At 43.5% G+C, this 20,896-nt stretch overlaps 2 protein-coding genes across 2 annotated transcripts in view; one reads left to right on the top strand and one right to left on the bottom strand.

The window, feature by feature from the left end:
* ZCRB1 (zinc finger CCHC-type and RNA binding motif containing 1) overlaps window positions 1–9,347 on the bottom strand; it is a 67,511-nt gene extending 58,164 nt beyond the window's left edge. Inside the window, exons 1-2 of the mRNA XM_069628028.1 lie at window positions 8,840–9,347; window positions 984–1,101 (exon numbers count right to left, since the gene is read on the bottom strand). The gene's annotated coding sequence lies outside the window, so the exon portion shown is untranslated. The remainder of the gene's footprint in view (window positions 1–983; window positions 1,102–8,839) is intronic.
* The window catches only part of PPHLN1 (periphilin 1), a 401,076-nt gene continuing 389,486 nt past the window's right edge, over window positions 9,307–20,896 (top strand). The window contains exon 1 of the mRNA XM_069628026.1: window positions 9,307–9,528. The gene's annotated coding sequence lies outside the window, so the exon portion shown is untranslated. The remainder of the gene's footprint in view (window positions 9,529–20,896) is intronic.

The following is a 20,896-nucleotide window of genomic DNA, read 5'->3' as shown; positions in this document are numbered from 1 at the left end:
CAAAGAATGTCCTTATTTGAGATTTAGGTTCCCCAGGGTTCCTTATTTCTGATATAAAGAATAATGAAGAATAATTAAGTTACAATACTACATTTTTCCAAGTAAATGGAAAAATTGATCAAGAATTTGGTCAAGTACTTCACCAAACTGAAAGTCTGAATTGAAATTATTTCAACTGTATATATGAGTTGCAATGTCACTTTTCCCCAGGCTAACTGAGGCCTGGTTAAAGGTGTTCACCAAATTAAGTCTGGATTTGAGTTTATAATCAGTCTTCAATGAATATTAATTTCATATTCATTATTCAACACTAAACCATTGTACCAATGGTTTAATATTCATTTGAGCAATTTCTCATCTTGATGTGTCACACGTGTTTCAATTTAATTTATGGAGAAATATAATAGATCCCACCAATTCCAAACAGAATATATCATCATCATCTAGGAGACTATCACGTGTTTCACCCCTTCCTGGAACTTTCTTAAGACCATTCACTGGAAAAGATTCCAGTTTGACCATATTTCATTTTTGACTCAATATTTGTTAATATTGAGATTTCGAAGCACTTACCCCAAAACTGTGATGCAGTTATTCTTTTTGCCCAGTTTTAAAATATAAAAGTATTAGATACAGAACAATAATAGTTTCTTTCAGTATGGAAGTACGCCTGTCATTATTGGAATGCTTGCAGAACACGTACAGAACTATAATCTAGGAATTACAACAGTACCTTTCAAGTGTCCAAAAACAATATGTTTTAATTAATACAATATGAAAAGCATTAGTATAGTGTATTTCTTTTCAAACATCACTAATTGTTTCTTAATGAAAAATGAAATGAGTGATATGGTTTCAATTGCTTCACCTCTAGCAGCACAGGTAATAAATGTGGTCCGAGAAACCTGATTAAGCATTGGCACGTGTAGAGGCATAAGTGTATTACGCTGAAAATTCTGTGAAAACACAAACCAGTTAGGTACCTCAGTTCCAGAAAGACGCCAGCCCCAGCAGAAGCTTTGAGAAGATGCTTTTATTACTCCGCCTAAGTCTGCTCTTTTGGTGGAGAGGCAGGCAGTTTTCCTTGCTGTTCACATGGTGCTGTGGTACAGGGTAAGAAAATACAAAATTAATAGCAGAAACTGAATACTAGAAAGCTCACATTCCAAAGAGCTGCCATCTTTTGACTTATTTTCAATAAATGTTGTGTAAGGAAGGCATGGTATCAACAGTAGACACAGACAGAAGTTTCAGAAACCTTTATTTTGCAGTTTACTGGGGTTGGTGAAATTCATAACTGGCCCTAACTCTAAAATGGGAGTAGTGTCAACCATAAAATAATAATAAACAGGGCCAAATCATTCGAGTCAAAACAAAGGCCTATACTAAGAAAACCTAACCTTGTCCTCCTTCTTAAATGACAAATGTGTAAAGGGAATACAAAAAGGAAAAATAGTGTCTTAAATGAAATGTCAAAATGGCCTAGATATTAACTCCCTTCCCACGTGCAGAGGCACGGGTCTGGAGAGTTTCTCAAAGAGGACAGGTGGATGGCACAGTTCTATCGGTTTTGTACACTCTGGCTTGCTGGGACAATTCAACAGTTCAGGCTTGGGCTTCAAGCTGTTAACAGTCTATTCAATTCTATAGGCGTCATCCGCTGTACCACAAATACAGTTCAGTTCTTGACGTTTAACTTTACCACAGGTTTCCTTCTGCCAGGCTCAAATCTGCCTTTCTTTTCACATTCAATTTTCATCACAGTTCATTTATCACAGTTCAGCCCAGGCTTCCCTCCGCCGGGCTCAAGCCTGTCTTTCTCTTTGTGGGAGTCCCCTTGCCCATGTTCTATCTTTATCTCCTTTTACTGTTGAAGAATTTCGAAACTGCAAGAATTTTACATAGACTTCTGCATGACCACCTCAACCTCCTTTTAAACATTCAATATTCTTCACAACACCAATGCTTCTTGGTACTTGTAGCTTTACTTTTGCCCTCTTGTCCTCTCTCTAAGTACACACACAACACCAATGTCTCTTGGTAATTGTAGTCTTACTTTTACCTTCTTGGTACTTGTAAAAGTTCTTATATAAACTCAGAGGGACAGAGCCATTGCAAGTCCGTAGAGGTAATCCTAATGGCCTCATTCCTCATCTTCCTCGGCTCAGCAGTGTTGTTAATGTGAAGTGGGGAAGAATTATGAGTTATAATTTCCCATACAAGAGGCAGGGATAGGGGTTAGATGGGTTAAGGAAAAAGGGGGATCCCATATCTCATCATCAGGTGCTTCACCCCCACGCCCCGAGGACTCACTACCCAGGTGATCCTCCCTTGCTTGTCCACCCCCAGGTTCGGGATCCAAAAGTGATGGCACTTCCCTGGCCCCCTGAGAACGGGACCCCAGGGACTGGGCTGAGAAACACCTTTTGGATTTTCACAGTAGCCAAAACTTGCAAAGTTAAATTAATCTTTTAGAGAGCGGTTTGTATAATTGACCTGGCATTTATAAATAATGGAGATACACTTAGACTTGCAATTCTCATATTTAAGATGCATTTTATGAGGCAGTCTCGCATCCAGAATGATGATATCATTTCAAAACCATTGTCTTAGGGTGGGTACCGAGGTTTCCTGGTTGTCTACCTCTGGCCTTAAAATGTGCTCTTGCCATAAGCCCCTGGCAGCCGATAATTGACTTCTTGGCTTTGCAAGTAAGAAACTGTTTGGAATTTGTACATAGAGAAGTGAGGAGGGAATACCTTTTTATACCAGGCTTGTAGCCAGCAACCTCAACTTTCTATCCAAGAAATCTGCTTATTGAGCTATAGAGGTTTCAGAGTGAAGCCAGGCAGTGCATAAGGAAGTGTGTTAAGTCAAATTCAGGAGACAGACAAGAGGACATCTTTGCAAATGTTTTTTATCAACAGAAATGTGTATGGCCTATCTTATCCCTCTGTCTAAGGTGGGTTTTTCTTGTTTTATAAAGAAACTAACAAATGGTGCTTGTCAGGATGTCTCGCAACATAATCCTGTACTCTGTCCAAACCTAATGTAACCTAAAGTCTAATCCTACTACGAACAAAAAGGGGTTATTATAAGTTTTAACCAGAAGGCTATGGTAAGGGTTTTGTCTCTCTGTCTAACCCCTACCCAAATGTCTTTTGGGTTTCTCCCCAGCTACACAGTCCAGAGTTTAGTGTCTCTTTATCCTTCCTCTCTTCTTCGACCAAGGGTCTCACCACTGAAGAGCAGATAGCAGTCACCCGGCCTCGCAGTACAGTCTTCTCACCCCCTGCTCTGGTATGAGTCCTTTCTCCTTGCAGTATTATAGTTCGCACCCAGTCTTGGGGTATTCTTTTCCTTGCCCCTCCATGGGGTTTCTTGGCTTTCTCCACGCTTGGGATACTTTGTCTCCTTCCCTGCCTTGGGGTCTCTTGGTTTCTCACCCTGACTCAGGTAACTGCTTCACCTGTTGTGCCTAGAAACAGGCGCGTTATAAATGACTTACCATATAATATAATTCTCTCACCCCTGCTTGGCGTACAGTCCTTTTCAACCCAGGTTGAGGTCTGGCGTGTCCTCTCCACCACCCTCCTGGTTCCCTGCAGCCACTGCATACCTTGCTCCTCATAGCAACATGACTTGGGGGGGAGGAGGGGAGACTGTCACTTTCATTATGTGGAACCACGTCTCGGTTTCCTTTGTGGGCTTCGGTGTCTCTTTATCGGTTTTGCTTCTTCCTATTGGTACTTGACAGGTCCTCAGCATTGTCTGCTTCTGGCGCCAGTCGACCGCTTCTGGTGCGGTCGTGTGTCGCTGGCTCAGCACAGCATAGAACAGAAGAGAGCGGTGTTCCTCAGGCTCCAGCACTTCTCTGCTTCAACGTCAGCTGCGTGTGGCTACTTCCTGCCTCTGCCTTCTTGGAGGACCTCTGCTCCTCCGTTTCACTCAGTGGGGTTTCCTTCTCGCTGTGTTTCAGTCTTACTTGCGCTTTATATTTCAAGCTGTAACAAGATTGGACAATTCCTTGTTTCTGTGATTCACAATTTGATGATATCCTTAAAGGGTCATAAACAAAACTGACTTTGCAGCGTTCATCACCGCCCTCAACAGAAAACTCATTATCAAACCCAACAGGGACTATGAAAGATACATATTTAATCAGTGCACACAAAACGCTGAAGAGACCATCGACGAATGTATCACTTTCCTCCCGGTGAAGAGTGCCCATTGCCAGTCCACTTATTGTCCACCGACGAGGCGATCAGGCTATGCGTGATAGGCATCCTTCTATCGCCCACTCTCTGGAAACAGTTTCTAAGAAACCTCTCTCCATTGCTAAGGTGAGCGAGTTGGCTAGAATCTTCAAGGGTTGAACGCACAAGCGACCTACATTGAAGGAAACCTGAATGTTAAACATGAGAAGGGAGAGATGGATCGGGGGGACCACTCCCAACAGAATAACCAGCCAAATGGGATTTCGGACATAGAGACAATGCTACCTTTGCGGCATGAACGTCCTGCATTCTGGGACCTGCCCAGCACTCTCACAAAAATGCGCCAACTGTGGTGGAGAAGGCCATTTCCAGTCAGTCTGCAGAGAAAGACGACCATTCCCCACCCACCGAATGTACATTCAGCTGCAAGGCAGGACATACGGTCGCCCGGCCCAGCCTCCAATCAACCAGAACAGAACCGAAATACCCTACAACCAAGAGCAGTGACGGTACATCCGAGCAATAGAACAGGCTCACCTGCAGGTCAGCGAACAAAGATATAACCAATACGATCAGTACTCCAGATTCTGGGATGAATACGATGAACCCCTAGATGCATAGCAGGCCTACGAAGCACACCAACATCACTTTCAGTATCACGTTGGTGATGACTACGACCTAAGTCACTTGGATGAATACGGCAACCTCATCCAAGATGACCATGAAGCAAGAAAAGTGCTCAGAATAGCAGTCAATCTGGGGAACAAGCAATTCTGTTTCTGCTGACTCAGGGTCCGACAGTAAACATAATGGGGGAACAGGAATTTCTGCAGATGCCGGAGAGACCCGAGCTTGCAAAAGCCAACTCAAGGATCTTCCAAAGGGGAGCAGAAATAACCCTACACTCGATTGGACATTTCAGGAGACGTCTGATTCACAATGGTCTGGCGCTAAACACCATCATCCACGTCATTTGGAGCCTGACGAAAGGTCGCTGCCTCCTCAGCTATCACACAGCATGCTGCTTCAGCCTCACTGACATCCACTTCCAGGAGGGTGAGGTAATTCAATCAACCACATTTGCAGGAAACAATGGAGAGCAGGTGTGCACGTTCAACGCTACCCCGAAAGGACCTAACCACATTACAAAAGATTTCTATCCAGGTTCCCAGACTTGTGTAAAGGTCTAGGAAATCTCAAGGGGACACCAGTCAGACTACACATTGATCAAACCGACAGACCTGTCCCTCAACACCCCAGAAGGGTAGGCTTCCACCTCTAGGACACCGTCTCGAAGGAGCTTGACCAACTACTCTGCGATGGCATCATCGAACCGGCAACGGGTCCCACTCCATGGAAGAGTTTCCCAGTTGGTCACCGTGCCCAAGGAAGGGGGCCGCCTGTGCGTCGACACCACCATACAAAGGGAGCGACACCCAGGTCCATGCATCGAGGATATGATTGTGCTACTAAATAAATCAACCACATTCTAGAAACTTGATCTCATACAAGGATGCCATCCACTGCAACGTCACCGAGAATCAAGAAGCATCACCACATTCGCCACACCTGAAGGACTTTCCGCTACCGGTGACTAAATTTCGGTAGCTCATCCGCCGCAGAAATGTTTCAAGAGGCCATACAACAAGTAATTCGACAGATTAAAGGAGCTCTAAACTACAGTGACGACATGCTTGTGTTTGGCACGTGGCAGGAAGAACACAACACTGCTGGAGACATGTTAAGCACTACACGAAGCTGGCCTGACACTCAACTGGAGAAGTGCAGTTTCAGTAAGAGAAAATTAAAGTTCTTTGGGCACATCTTCTCAGATGACGGCATGACACCAGACCCGGACAAGGTCAGCACCATCAACTTAAAGGAATTGGCACAGGTAGCGGTCGTGCAGTCTTTTCTCGGCATGCCGGATACTGCGCACGATACATCCCACATTATGCTTCCCTCACCGAACCTCTGAGAAGATTGCTGCAGAAAGACTCACCATTCGAGTGGTTGAAAGATTGCCAGACTGCATTTGACAACATCAAGACGGCTCTAGCTGAGGTATGCCGTCTTACATACTTCGACCCTACATGGCGCACGGAAAGAACGGTGGACACCAGCCCGGTGGGACTGGGTGCCATCTTGGCTCAAACAAGTGGAGCTGACACACACCCCAGACAGATCGTCACCTACGTGAGCAGAGCCCTGTCTGCCACAGAGTCTACATACTCACAGGCCGAGAAGGAGAGCTTGGCGGCAGTATGGGCATGTGAGCATTTCCACAATTTCGTCATTGGGAAAAGGTTCACGCTGGTCATCGACCACCAAGTTCTGCTTTCACTCTTGCCACCCAGGATAGAACGATGGGGCATCAGGCTGCAGGAATATGATTACACCATCGTCCACAGACCAGGGGGTGACCAAAATCCAGCAAACTATCTCTCCAGCCACCGACGACACGCATAGGAGATGCCGAATACATTAACTATGTGGCTGCCAATGCCCTACCACCGGCACTATCCCTGGAAGCCACTGCATCTGAGGCCGACACATCCATGGTGTTGGCCATCAGCTTCACATGCAACAACAAATGGAAAGACTACCGCTGCGCAGTCCAAAGCCACCCAGGGGTGTGCAAAGAAGAACTAAAGACTGGCGAGGGTGCAAAATTAATTAGAAGCCAAGGACCACTCCATTCTGTTAAGAGGGTGTTGACTGATCATCCCTGAGACGCTCGGGGCCGAAGTCATCAAAACAGCACACGAAGGCCATCAGGGAGTGGACAATATTTAAAAAAAAAACAGCCGAGGCGCCACGTATGGTTCCCATTCATGGACTCCCTAGTAGACAGCTGGGTCAAAAACTGTCTGCCCTGTCAATGCACCGCATGAGCGGTAGCCCCCATTCCACTGCAACCGACACACACATCGGACTGACCGTGGGATCGGGTAGCTGTTGACTTCTATGGTCCCAGGGAGTCTGGCGAGTACCTCTTATTTATTGATGAATACTCAACATTCCCCATTGTAAAGAAAATAATGACAACATACCCCCAGGTAGCTGCTACCTTCGATGAGGTTCTCAGCGAGTGGGGCATTCCACGATCCATCAAGTCAGACAACTGACCCCTATTCAACAGTCACAAGTTTGCGGCCTTTGCAAGACACGTGGGATTCACATACCAAAATATTACCCCTCAATGGCCACAAGCCAATGGAATGGCAAAAGGATTTGTGGCGTCAATTAAAAAGACAGTCCAAAGAGCTTGAATAGAAGCTAACAACCCACACCAAGCACTCTGTAGGCTGCTACGACACTATCGCAACACGCCCGATGAAGCCACCAACAACTCATATGCATAATTAATGATGCACTATCAAGTTCATACCAGGATTGTGAGAAACACCAGCGATCAAGAGGAGGAAAGTGAAGAAAACATAAGTAGAGACACAGAAAGAAAGGAACGTGCAAAAACGGACACCGACATGAGAAGAAGGGCAGTGCCCAAAGACTTCAAGGTCGGAGATGAGGTCTTAGTCCAGCAGGCCATGATCAGGAAAACAGATACTCACCAAGACCACTTAAAGTGGTTGCCATCAAAGGATCCATGGTGACGGCCCAGAACTCGTCCCATGAAATAACACGGAACAGCTCGCCCTTCAAACATCTCATTAAAAGAGAAGAACCCCAACTGCTCCCACTAGAAACGGACTCTGAACCCAGGCAACCGTGAGATGACACATGGATTCCCCCTGAGGTGGGTTGACATGAGACACAGGACCCAGCTGGAGCACCAGAGTCATCCGGACACAGGGAATTGGAATTACTGAGACCTGCACGCCTAGTGGAATAATGTTAAGCCTGAGGACAGAACATTTGTTTGGGGGTGATGTTAGAGGCTTCTGCACCTTTAAGGGAGAGACCAGGACACTGGCGGGAAGCAGGAGCGAGGAAAGCCAAGGTGGGAAGTAGGCAGTTCCTGCTGTTCGTTGAATAAAGCAGACGTGTATTCCTTTACTCTGGTGTTCTGTCTTTCCTTTGTGGGCGTGTGCCTTTCCAAACACCATATCTCCCTCATCCCTTGTGGTCACATGGCCGTGGGTGTTCCTCATGCTCGCCCCGCATCACATGTCTGTTCATGACACGCGCAGACATCACATCTATGTCATTCGAGGGCACCATACTCCATACATGCCTACATTCAAACGCATCTAAGAGGGAGTTTTGAGAGAGAAAATCGGGAGACATAGTTTTTCCCATAGGAATGTATTGGCGCTGGAATTATTTTAGGAGGGAGAACGTGAGAGAAATCTATATTTCTCACTGAAAAGTGGGGAGTCTCCCGCCTAAATCGGGAGGGTTGGCATGTATGCATACTCTGACTCCTAAGCAATCATTTGCACATCAAGTTCAGTCTGTGAATTGTAGTGTTGTATCATTCGAACAAAATGGACTAAAGTAAAAGCCAAACTACGACTGGAATAGATTATTCACATGGTGACACGAAGAGATATCTGGTAACTTTACTACTACAATAAAGCAATTGCTTATGAGGCATGGATTTTTTTCTTTTTTTATTCAGCATGCCCCATTTGTCTCACACCCCTGGCCGCACCTACCTGCTATGGGACTCCCGGGAATACAAGCAGTGCTCTAACTCCAAGCAACGTGTGCTGTTGTTTACAGGCTTTGCTCTTGACCCGGAAATGATTATTTACACTGCAGAAGCAGCACTGTCCAGTGCTGTGCTAAGAAAACGCTGCAAAGCAACGCAGTTAGCGACGTGCACACGTCACACACGCTGTCAGTATTTGATGTCGCGCTTTATCTTATTTTGTCCAGGTGTGCTTGTCCCCCCCGTTGATCGAAAGCTTCAAATAAGCGTCGCACATAGTCCTCTTTTTATGGCTACATCTTATGAACGACACGGCTACGTCAGGCAACGTCATTTTCAAGAACACTGTGGTCAAGGTTTGACAGATCCTAAAACAGCGCCCCAACCGGAACGTACGTGTACCTTCCTTTGTCCATGATTTACAAAACATCTAGCCTACTATAAACAAGAGGAGCAGTTGCGATAGCAGTCATAAACCAGCCACACACAGATGAAGTAACCGAGTATCCTTTCTGCTGCGTCATAAAAAGGCGTCACCTTCGGGGAAGGAGGAAGGGCGGGTGAGGCGAGGAGAATACTTCCGGGTTAGAAACTGGACGTGGTTTCCCTGGCGGGTTTCCCGAAGCAGTGGCGTGCAGTGCCACTGACGCCCTAGCCTGCGCTGCCCTCCCACCCCCGTGCCCATAAAAACAGGTAAGGCTTCCCTCTGAAGGGCCGTGCCCACCCAAGCTCCCTCCCCGAAGGCTGGCAGTGGAGGCGCGTAGAGCCCCCTGGGTACAGATACATCCTCGAGGCGTCTCCTTTCTAGAATGTCCACTATGTCAACAATGTGAGGCTGCTCGAAGCAGACGCCCAGAATAATGCCTCCGTAGCCTGGATACGCGCCGCCGCCGTCACCGGAAATCCATCTCGGATTACTTATTTACCTGCTCCTTGCTGCATATAACGGTTCTTGGAATTACTGCAACGACTGCTGTTTGAAAAACGAAACATCGCAACTTGCCTCAGGTGGACTCCCAACCAAGCAAAACCGCTGCATCCAATGACCACGTAAACACCAACCATGGAAGTTATACGCCTCCTTTGGAAAAATATGCTAGTAGCCGTTTATAAAATACAAAGCACAAACTGACTTGTTTTCTGGTTTTTAATTATATATTTTTTACCTCATTACACTTTATTTCTTTAAAAAAAAATCTATTTCAGGCAGTTAAAAGGTGAATCCACCCGTTGGAATTATAAACCGCAATTTTAAAATTGCGTCTGCATCTCTGTCTCCATTTCAACACTATAGTGTTAATCGCCTTTCACGTATGTTCTGGGCGTTCAACAATCTCCGTATTTAAAAAACGGAAACATACCAATGAACAAGCAAAAAAACTGAAAATCTGGAAGAAACCCTTGTCGGAAGAAGAACATTGCGGTAAAGCCACTAGGAATGATCTACCGCTAATGAACTATACTGCAAGTATATTTTTGGGGTAGTCTGCGTGATTTTTATTTTTATTTTTTATTATCTTTTTTAAACCACATTTTTAATGTACTTGCGTACACATTCCGGTACATAAACCAATGGAAACCACAAATGGAGAAACGCTAAAGAAGAAAGTACGAAAATGTCACATTTAACGAAGATGCTCTTTGTGGTCTTGTTCATGATCTTCCCCACAATCCATTTTTCCTGGTCTAAATCCACCTGGGCGCATCCAACTTCCCACTGTCGCTTAAGCCACAACAGTCAAACCCATCTCTACTACCAGCACCTAGCCACTTATCAAACGCACCACCCAAGTGTGTCCCTGATCTAACGTGTTGGATGTGTTGCGCTCGCTTCAATGCGTAAAGTTCATGTGTTCACATTTTGTGTTGAGACGCTTCCAGTAACCAGCTCTGATAATGGATCCTGCTACAATCCTTCAGAAAGTTCTAGTCCAATCTTCTCTTTCAACTGTTTCTTTTTGGCAAAATCTTTTTTGAGGTTGTGTAGTTTAATAACTCTAGTTTGAAATATCTTGTCTATAATAGATTGGGCTACAAAAGGTTTTGTAAAAGTAGTCGGTGCACAAGTAGATTAATTTAGTGCAAAAATGTAAGCTGTCCCCTCTATCGCTCTTTGATCTGCCTACATCTTCGTGCCGACTAAAGCACTCCTAACGTTCAAATGGTTTTTATCACTTTTCATCACAGTCTGTGCCTGCTCCATATGCACTTAATCTGCTTAACAAGCATAGCTTCTTTCGAACCCCAAACTATCTCAATTCTCAACTGATAGCTTATTGAAACATTATCCACAATCCAGCGCATCCAAGGCCCATGTAGCGTTATCCTGGAGTGGAGTTTTTCAGTTTGGATGCACATTTGATCAGGGACAGGTGTTGTGCCTCCTTCTTTCCGATAAATTCCTTCGTGGTGGTTCTTTCTGGGTGCTCCGTTCATGTTCTGCCAAAGTAGGTCTACGGTAGTGTTCAGGAAATCCTATCTTCAAATGTGTGATGGGAGCAGGTTTAAATTGGTTTCACTTCCACTTTCCCACCCTTCAAACAATCTTCTGTTGGTCCCACTAGCACATTCCTCTCACCTTTCTTTTTTCTTTGAACATGCCATTCTCCAATAACCCAGAAATGTCAACTTCTCTCTGGGCAATAGCTCAATTTTCAAGCTGGTCATGGCATGGGCACGTGGCACATACTCACCCTAAATATCCTTACCAGTGAATCCCCACTCAGGACGGAAGCACCGTTGCCATGAGTCTATTTTCTATTTTGACATCCACGCCAGGGGTGTCTCGCTCCCAGTCATCTCATAAGAACATTTCTGGATCCCGTCTGCTAAAGCCTCTCCCTCATTGCCCCATAATGATCCTGATCTGAACAGAGGCAGATTAACTCATCCCCTAAAATGTACTCTCTGAAAAATGTGGGCAGCTTCTCACAAAAGGCTTCCAACAGCCCTATCTGGGGTTCTTGCAAGCAATCGTTATCCTTATGATAGTTACATTTGCTCTCTAAGGCTGCAAACGCCTGTGCTCCCTTAAAAAAGAAACTTCCCTTCCATTTGTTATTAAAGTTTTGAAAAAGACATGCATCAGTTCTGACGAGAAACAAACCCTGCTAATTAATATAACCTCTGTCTCATCGGACTTCGTTGCACCAAGGCCATCTTAGAAGCTAAAGATGAGTGATACACTACTAAAGTCCTAGTTAATCGACCATCTGAGGAAATGCAGGGTTCAAAATTGCTGGGAGCTATTTATCTCCTGGTTAGCTTGAAACCAACAGATACCGGGAGCTACTTAGGTCTCCTGGGGCAAGTGGTGCCATACAAACCTAGCTATGTGATAGTAACTTAGTTTGTGGATGTATATAAAGGATGATAAAGAACATATTTAAGGGACATTTAGAACATATTGGATAATATGAAATGGACAAAAAGTTAGTTTGCATTTTGCGCAAAGTTAGATTTTCTGTGCAGACTGTACTAGTTCCTGGTTCCCCTGCAAAAGCTCCTGCCTAACTAGTTACGCCGGGTTTCCAGGAGCTGCTTTGTGTTCCTGGTCAACAAATCCCAATTTCGATCCTTAAAGTCCTGAAATCATTTGTCACCACTGATTGGATGGCTACTACCAGCTCTCTTAGTCAAGAGCTCTGAAATTACAGATTTTTCTCTCATTAACTGGACAAAAGGAAATTCTTGTTTGCTGTTAGTTAGCTGCTCTGTCATCGTTCTAGCCTTATCCCCCTTCCCCCCCACCCCTTCACAAGAAACTCCCCGACGCTCGATCACAGAAAAATATAAAATTCAAGCACTGATTTAGGATCTTAATCCTGCAAAAGATGCTGGTGACCATAAGAATTAGAGATGCATGTTTTACTCCCTGTTTTGGAAGGTTGGGAGTAGAACAATGGGGTGAAGTTCTCGTTCCTGTCTGGTGTATTGTTATGCAGGGAAAAATATTCTTACATTTAGTAAAATCTGGGTTTTCTTTAAGCCAAACTTCCTTATTTTTTCTTTTTTTTTGGTTTTTTTTTTGGCTCTTCCAATTCTTGTGTATGTAAAGCAACATTTTTATCGTGTGAGCCATCTTTACATAATCCTTTCCTGCTTCAGAATTCCCTTTATGGAACGTACTGGTCATGCCCCTTGTCGGAGCATCACATGATCACTGAAGATGACACGAGACAGACAAATAGGTGTCTATAACTCCCTATATTTATTTGTTGGGTGGTTTGATCTGATTTAAAGAAATAAAATCAACAGGTACCCTGCTTATCTGGAGCCCTGCTGCAATTGGCCATCACAGCTGCCAAATTTGACATCCCCTCTAATTCATTGAGGGGGGACTGGTCTCATGTTGCTCAGAGCAGCCTTGAGACTAATTTGTTCAAATGGCAGCAGCAAGAAGATGGTTTGAAGTTTTTTTTCATTCCTTTGAAGCAAATCTGCTAATGGTTAACATTCTCTTTTTTATTTCCCCAATTCTTTCTTTCTGCATTACTTATTTTCGTTGATGCCTTGGGGACAGCCTGTCCACCAGTGCTTAGCCTTTTTGAATCTCACATCTGCCCCCCTGGGAAGCATCAAGAGAGAATTGTTTCATATCTGTATCGATGCAATCATGCCTTTAATTCAGCAACAAAACACTTAAACCCCTTTACTGAAAACAGCTGTTGGATTAGTCATTGAAATGGCTCTCAGCTTGGATGTCATCTGACATAAACAAAAGAAACCACTCCATCCAATTTTCTCATATCTTCATTATCATGGACACAGTGCTCTCCAATGCACTACATAGATGTCTCAATTCTTAGGGTATTGCACAACCATATACACCTTTTTATATATAGGTGTCCCAAAATATAGGAACATCAAATTGGACTGTATGCTCTTGCTATCTAGGAGTACTTAGACACAATTGCATTGCAGTACTCTACACTTCTTATCCAGGTGCACTTGGGTGCATTACACTGCCTTTTCTAGGTGCTCATGGACATAGGTAGATTGTATTCACTAATGTTGTTCCTCTGTGGCTGCCCCCACCAAATAGAGTGCTCCCCACAATAGAACTGTCACATCGCGGCAAATGCACCTGAAAGGCTGGCTAGAAAAATGCAAAAAAAGTGAGCACAGCACCATTCACACTCCTTTAACAACAAGAGACTGGAAAGACCACACTATAGACAGCAAAGACGCCCATGCAGGACAGACTGAACTCATACACATCCTCCTGGAACCTCTCAACGTGAAAGATGAAACATCTGCAAACACTGGAAAAAGCCGCAATGCCCAAACTCTGGGACCCCAAGAGTTGAACTCCACCTTAACAGACACAGAAGGATACTCCAGTGCACCACCTAAAGAGAACACAATACCCTGCAGCCTAATCAAAGTATGCTCATTGGCAAAGCACAATAGAAAATAGAAAAAAAATACTGGACTTTCTAAGCAAAGATGGCACAGACCACATGGTTATCGGACGACTACAACAGAGTAGCCCTTGAAACCCTCCCAAACAACCATCTCTTCTCTACCATCAACTACTGCCAATCTCTTCTCGTCAATTTCAAACTCAGCAACCAAGTAAAGTAACTTTTCCTACTCCTATACAGACCAGCCACACACAAACCCAATTTCGCAGAGAAACTTAGCCGCATTAGCTAACCTAGCAGTGGAATTTATGAACATCATTGTATTAGGTTTTAACATCTGGTTTCAGAGAGAAAATGTACCACCTTGAGCTTATGGATGGGTTCGCAGAATAACTCAAACCAACTCGGGAAGATGGCAAAGTTTACCAGAGTTACAACAGACGCTCGCTCGATCTTTCTCAGCGATTTATTTTCTTCACAAAACATACATTTTATACAAAAGATTTGTCAGGTGATGTCATACTACGTGACAAATAATGAAAAACCTACTACCGATCATCATCGGCTTAAGGAGAACATCGAAGTATACATTGCATAGGAACTGGGATTGTTTGGCTGCCCACTGTCGGGTGGACAATATATGCCTACCTCTAAAATGATTAAGTACACAGTTTTCAATTGGTATTCAAACTATAAGGCCCTTTGTTATACAGCCTTCTACAATTGGTTGGCATGCTTGTGCCATGCCTGGAACATTGGGTTCACTGAGCAGCACGTAAGTCCAGTCCCAGGTTCAAGGAGGTGGGCCGGACTCTACCCCCCCACCCAATTAACTCAAGATCTCTCATCGACCATGCCTTCTGCCATGAAGATTGTCTTTGAACTTGGCCTTGCAGAGTATCCTTGTCTATGGGAGTGCAGACACTCGCTATCGTTGTTCTAGGACTCCAAAGTTCAACTCTAATTTCATCTTTGGCTCACGTGACCGGAGACCACGTTTTGGTCCATTTTGCAGGTTTTAAATGTCTTAAATGAATAAAACCTGGCACTCTTGGTGTTCTTTCTACACCTTAACAAGAGATGATTAATTCTTCGCATGTTCACTCCTTTCAATAATAGTCGACCTTGGCTGCTTCAGTTTGGATACCAGGCCAGACAGCCTCACCATGAAGCTCCATGATTCAACGTATTCTTGCTGCGACACAATTCTCTTCCTTCAGGGATCCTGGCTTACTAAAATTCATGATACGGATGTCCAGCTTCTATACAGTGGTAGCTTTGCCTGTGTTCTATTCAGTACGTATAGCCAGCTTCTATTATGACTTACTTTACATTGCGTTTCAGCGTCTGTGCAAATATTGAATGGTTGATTCTCCGCAGCACTTCGTGCACATGTAATCTTCATAATTAAAAGTTCACTTGACTCCTTACTACGTCATTAGTTTCCGTAGGATCCATACATTCTCTTCAGCCAATATCTCGGGACGTAGCACTTTTTTTTTTGGTGACGTCACTAGCTTCTCTCTTTCATATTCCTTCAGGGAGTTCCTCAGATTCATCTCTTTGGGGTTACATTTGATAGCGTTGTCTCAATGGGTATCTTCTTTCGAATATATGCTGCGGTATTGGCACATCTGCTGGTGTCAAACACCGCACATTATCAGACTTCCAACATATAGGAGGTAGGGTGGCAGGATTTCCTGCAGAGGCATGCAACTGCTCCTCTACAATCTGCAAATTCTCTCAGTGCTCTCCTGTTAAGCTTTTAACTCCCACAAATGGTCAGCTGAGCCACTCTTCTAGATGGACACACAAGATGCAATCTTCTGCAGGAAATTATTTAACACCACTTCCTCCACCCCCACTGTGCTGGTCATCTGGAGCGACATCTCAATTTGCACGCTCTGCCACACACAAAAATTAGCAACCAAAAGAAAGCAGTAAAAACATAATTTAGGAAATGTAGCATAACTATTGGAAAACAGAAAACCTGATTTCTCTAAGTTGAACCAAGGATGTGAGGTACTTTCGAGGTCCTACTTCATACCTGTGTGACAAACTTCATAGATAGATGAAACTATTCAACCAATGACAAAAAAAGAAAAAGCAAGATGGCTTATGCCAGAACTGATGGTAATTAAGAAAATCAAACAAAACTTAGAGAAAGCATTGGGAAAACACTAAGTGTCAAATATCAACGGCAGATTAGTCTATACAAATCAGCAATGTTGAAAGGCAAAACGTTTCACTGAATTGAGAGAATCTAAATCGCAGCAAACCCACGGAAGGATATTCACAAGGTCAAGATCATCAACGAAATGAAAAACCCTCTCATGCAGCATCATGCCCATATCTTCTATGATGACTTTGCAGACCATTTTATAAACAAAATTAAACAAAATCCAGCAAGTTGTCCTCACAATAAAGCAGATAAAGCCAACAGGAAACACAATAACACAAACAGATCTCAATCGCTTTAGTCTAATTTCGGAAGATATTTTTCACAAACTTGTGAAAGACAGTAATGCATCTGGATCACCCAATGACCCTTACCCACTGGATGTGTACAAAAACCCACTGCAAAGAAACCCCAGTCCTCTATGTGGGAATTAAATGATGAATCGATCGCTAATAACAGGAATTTTATTTCTTTTATTGGACATTTGTATGGTGCCTTTACACAAGTGTTTCCAGGCACCACAAGACAAGATTGCGGGGGTGGGGGGAGACAAGGAAATAACTATCAAAAAACAGTTATATTGGCCTGGTGACAATTCTACCGGGCAAGTGCTTGAGAAGGTGGTAAGTGCAAGGGGTGAGGAGGTAGAGGGAGAAGTTGGAAGGGGGCATGGAAGTGCTGGGGGATGGGGGAAAGAAGACCAGTGCCAGAGGAAAGGGAGGATGAGTGTGCTGGGCAGGGTGGGCCATGTTGGGCTAGACCGGGAAAGGGAGCCAGAGGCAAATGCTGGCAAAGGATGCAGGATGGACTGGTGGGGCTTGGTCAAGCCCTGTATGACTCTGAAGGGACCAGTCGTAGTGACAGAGGGAGAGTTAGCAAGGCTAAATCATCCCAACGGCGTAGAAATCTGCCAGCATTACCACTGATGAGGGAAGAGCAGATGACCCTGCGGACTTGATGGCCATATCTAGTCTACCCTACAAAAATCTGGAGAGCTAAGTGTACAAAGTAATCCTCAATCATGTTGAGAAAAAAAAAATGGAGTAGGGGACTAATTCAAGGTAGGTTTCAGACCAATGAGAGCAACAGAAGCATCGCTTATGGGATGATCTAAAGAGGAACACTTGGATTTCATCAACTCTTATTCAACTGAGCATATGATCGGTTTTCAACACCGTCGGACACACAACCTTATGAAAGACAAGAATCTGACATTGACAACTCTTCACTGCAGTGTTTAAAATCCTTCCACACTGGCGTAACTGTAACAACATATCCACCTCCAGAACAACCAATTTGTGGTGCCCAACAATTATCCAGTCTCTCAACACTTTTTTGGAACATACATGGCCCACCACATTAAACAACTGAAACTCGAGCAAACATGTTACAACTATGCAAATGACATTCAACTAATCGTCAAGATGACTACAAACACTAACTGAACCTGCACTCAGTAACTGCCTCAACGAGATAAACCTCTTGAACAACAGCAACCTAAAACTGAATCCAAATGGAAATCCGGATTACCCCACATAATAACAAAAAACCACAACCACCACTTCCCTGGCCAATGAAAATGGGAATAAAACCCGAAACAACATCCATACAAATAAAAAATAATCTGTAAATGGTCATGGACAGGGGAATCTCACTAGAACCGCAAGTCAACACAATAGTATGAAAATGCTTCTACCACTTCTGGTACATTACCTTCCCCCACAGGTCTTTCATAATCTCAGTGATATTGTCATGAGTAAACTACGCAGCCTACACCAATGAATGCATGATTACCTCATAAAGAAATTGAAATGAATCCAAATCAAGAAAGCAAGATTTATACTAAGAATGAACAGGAGGAAACACATCACCATGTCCTTGAGTAGTCTCCACTGGTTAACAGTGAAGGCAAGAATCCACCTCGAAGCACTCTGCATCACTCACTGAGCACTGCATGAACAAAGGGTGGAATTGCTTCAACATAAATCACCCCTTACCAGCCACAAAAGATCCCTGAATCTAGCTAAAACATACTAAGTGAATCCAGGTTTTATGGGAAAAACATATGCATAGGTACAGCTTTCTCCATGTCATAGCAAACTTGTGCAACTCCATTTCAAAAGACAGAATAAATCTGGACAACAGAAGACCATCTAACTTTTAGAACACAGTTAAAGGCCTCTCTTCAATACACCAAATGGACAACTATACAACCTAATACTACAACAGGTTGTCACAACGCTGCCACCATTACACAACCAGACGCGCTTTCAATAAAGGACACCTCACAAGGACCAAATACTCCTCAAGGTACAACGCAACAAAGTTTCCAAATATCAGCCACTCTAGCAAATTGGGCCAGTATTCCAAATGGTCACAACCCATCCAGAGCCACAACCACCAGAGAATCCGGGATTCGTACATGCATTGGCAATATGACAAAATATAAATTGGCAAGACAACGTGATATACGGCCACTGAAAAACCTTAATCTAGCAGATTTGCAAAAAGAACCCAACACCTTCATGTTTCACCCACCTGACTCAATAAATGCTCATTAATTTGCTGACATAGAGCGACTAAAAGAAATCCCTCGGCCCTTCAACAACATAGTGATAGCTCTACACATCTGTCAACTGCTAATACCATGCACTGGCCAAAACACACACATCCTCCATCTGGAAACTTATATCACCAGGTTTAAGATTACCATTTACCTAGAATAGGTTCTGCACTCTCTGTTAATAATAATAATGTGCATTTATATAGCGCTACGAACCCTCAGACATCCGAGCGCTGCTTACCCAAAGTGTGTGGTGCTCATTTATCGACCTCTGCAGGATGAAAGGCTGAGTTTGGCCCTGCCGGGATTCGAACCTGTGTAGGCAGGCTCTACACAGATGTCAAGGCGAACGTTCGACTCGCAGTGCTATCTGACCTGCTATGCAATGCTTACTTGATCCCCCGCTAATCCCTAGCCACCCCTCCCGTTTTTGATTTCGGATCCACGTGGGTGTATGGAGACAATGAAAATTGCAGTGGTGCACGGTACAAATCACAATACTATAACGTACGCGATTAGGTTGTTCCCTTGATTCCTGTAATTATCCTTATTTCTAAGCTTGACTGCAAAACCTCTGTCTAAATGTGTGACTTCAATTGAAGCAGTAGGCAGAGAAAACTTCACTGATGTCTCGTTAAAACAGGATTTTGTAAGAGCAACTCTACCTCAAGGCATAAATTAGTTTAGCAAACTCTGCTAATCAATTTAAATTTTTTAATCAAGATTTTCACACACCCATTTGATTAGCAATATTGTACTCATATTTCTAATGTCACCAGTAGTTATTTGGGTCCAAAACATGAAATGAGCATCAATACAGCATGTGTGTGTACCGCTGAAGTAAGAGATCAGTGATCAAATCAGGCCTTGCAAATTGTCTAAAATTCCACTAGACCTGCAGGTTAAGTACTTTAGTTTACCTACTCGACCTAAAAGAAATGCACTCGACCCATAACAACGGCTGACAAAAACTGTAAATGCACTTTCTCAATTTGCTGCCATCTCACTTTCAAGTTAGCTGGTATAAAATTGCTCATGCATTGAGCTCCAGTTGCACAGATACTGCAACCAGACCGTCAGATCACAGAACTAAATTTGCATTTAAAAGCAGTTGGCCGTGTCATACTTTTTCAAAAGTGTTCAATCATCGGTGTGATGCATCTTCACCCAACTACACTAACCTAAACTTTACTGTAAACCATGCAGACACTGCATTTGATTTACAGAAGCAATACTGTAATTCTGCATTATGCAACAACGTAAATTGTTAGGAATCGAATTGCATACTGGTCTTTGCCCCAAAGAAAATATATCTTTGCAAAAGAGAATATAGTTGGCTTAATATAAGTATCCAATTTACATCTGGTTTTCAATTGTTTGAAAAAGATAATAAACTTGCCTAGCACTCCCACACAGGTGTTTGGCACTTAAGAGCGAAGGAGATCATTACTATTGCACTCTCTCTCCATTAGCCCCTTTGAAATGACAGTGAACAGAGAAGAGGGTGGCGAGAGCCAGAGAGGACTTTGGGGGTGAGCAGTGCTTTTATTGAACAGGGTAACTTGAATAGCTAACACAAGTGTCAATTTAATTAGCAAACCAGCAGAATTGCATAGCAAACTGCTAAGCAACTCTGTTTATGTTATGCCTTGCTACCTTGAAACCAATATCTGCTTATTCTGTCTAGTATGAATTTAAGGATTAATAAAAAAGAAAATATTAGGGATGTTTCTTCAAAAATACAGTTAAAATGGTAGATAGATGGCAAAACCTTGGAATGAGACTTATCCACCTTGTGTGAAGTTTTTGAATCCAAATGGACCTGGAATAAGCATTTTGAGAACCTAAATATTAAAGCTGGATCTGATGTTTAACTTAAATTTTGGTGGTCACACTTGGGCACCCCTGATCCATGCTTATTGCTCAAAAGTTCAAACCTCATTGTATGCAATT

Source organism: Ambystoma mexicanum, chromosome 12 (genome assembly GCF_040938575.1).
Source record: "Ambystoma mexicanum isolate Mex_15411 chromosome 12, UKY_AmexF1_1, whole genome shotgun sequence".
In the NCBI taxonomy this organism is placed as follows: Eukaryota; Metazoa; Chordata; class Amphibia; order Caudata; family Ambystomatidae; genus Ambystoma; species Ambystoma mexicanum.
The sequence above is the reverse complement of the archived record's forward strand: the minus strand, read 5'-3'. Positions and strand labels throughout refer to the sequence as shown.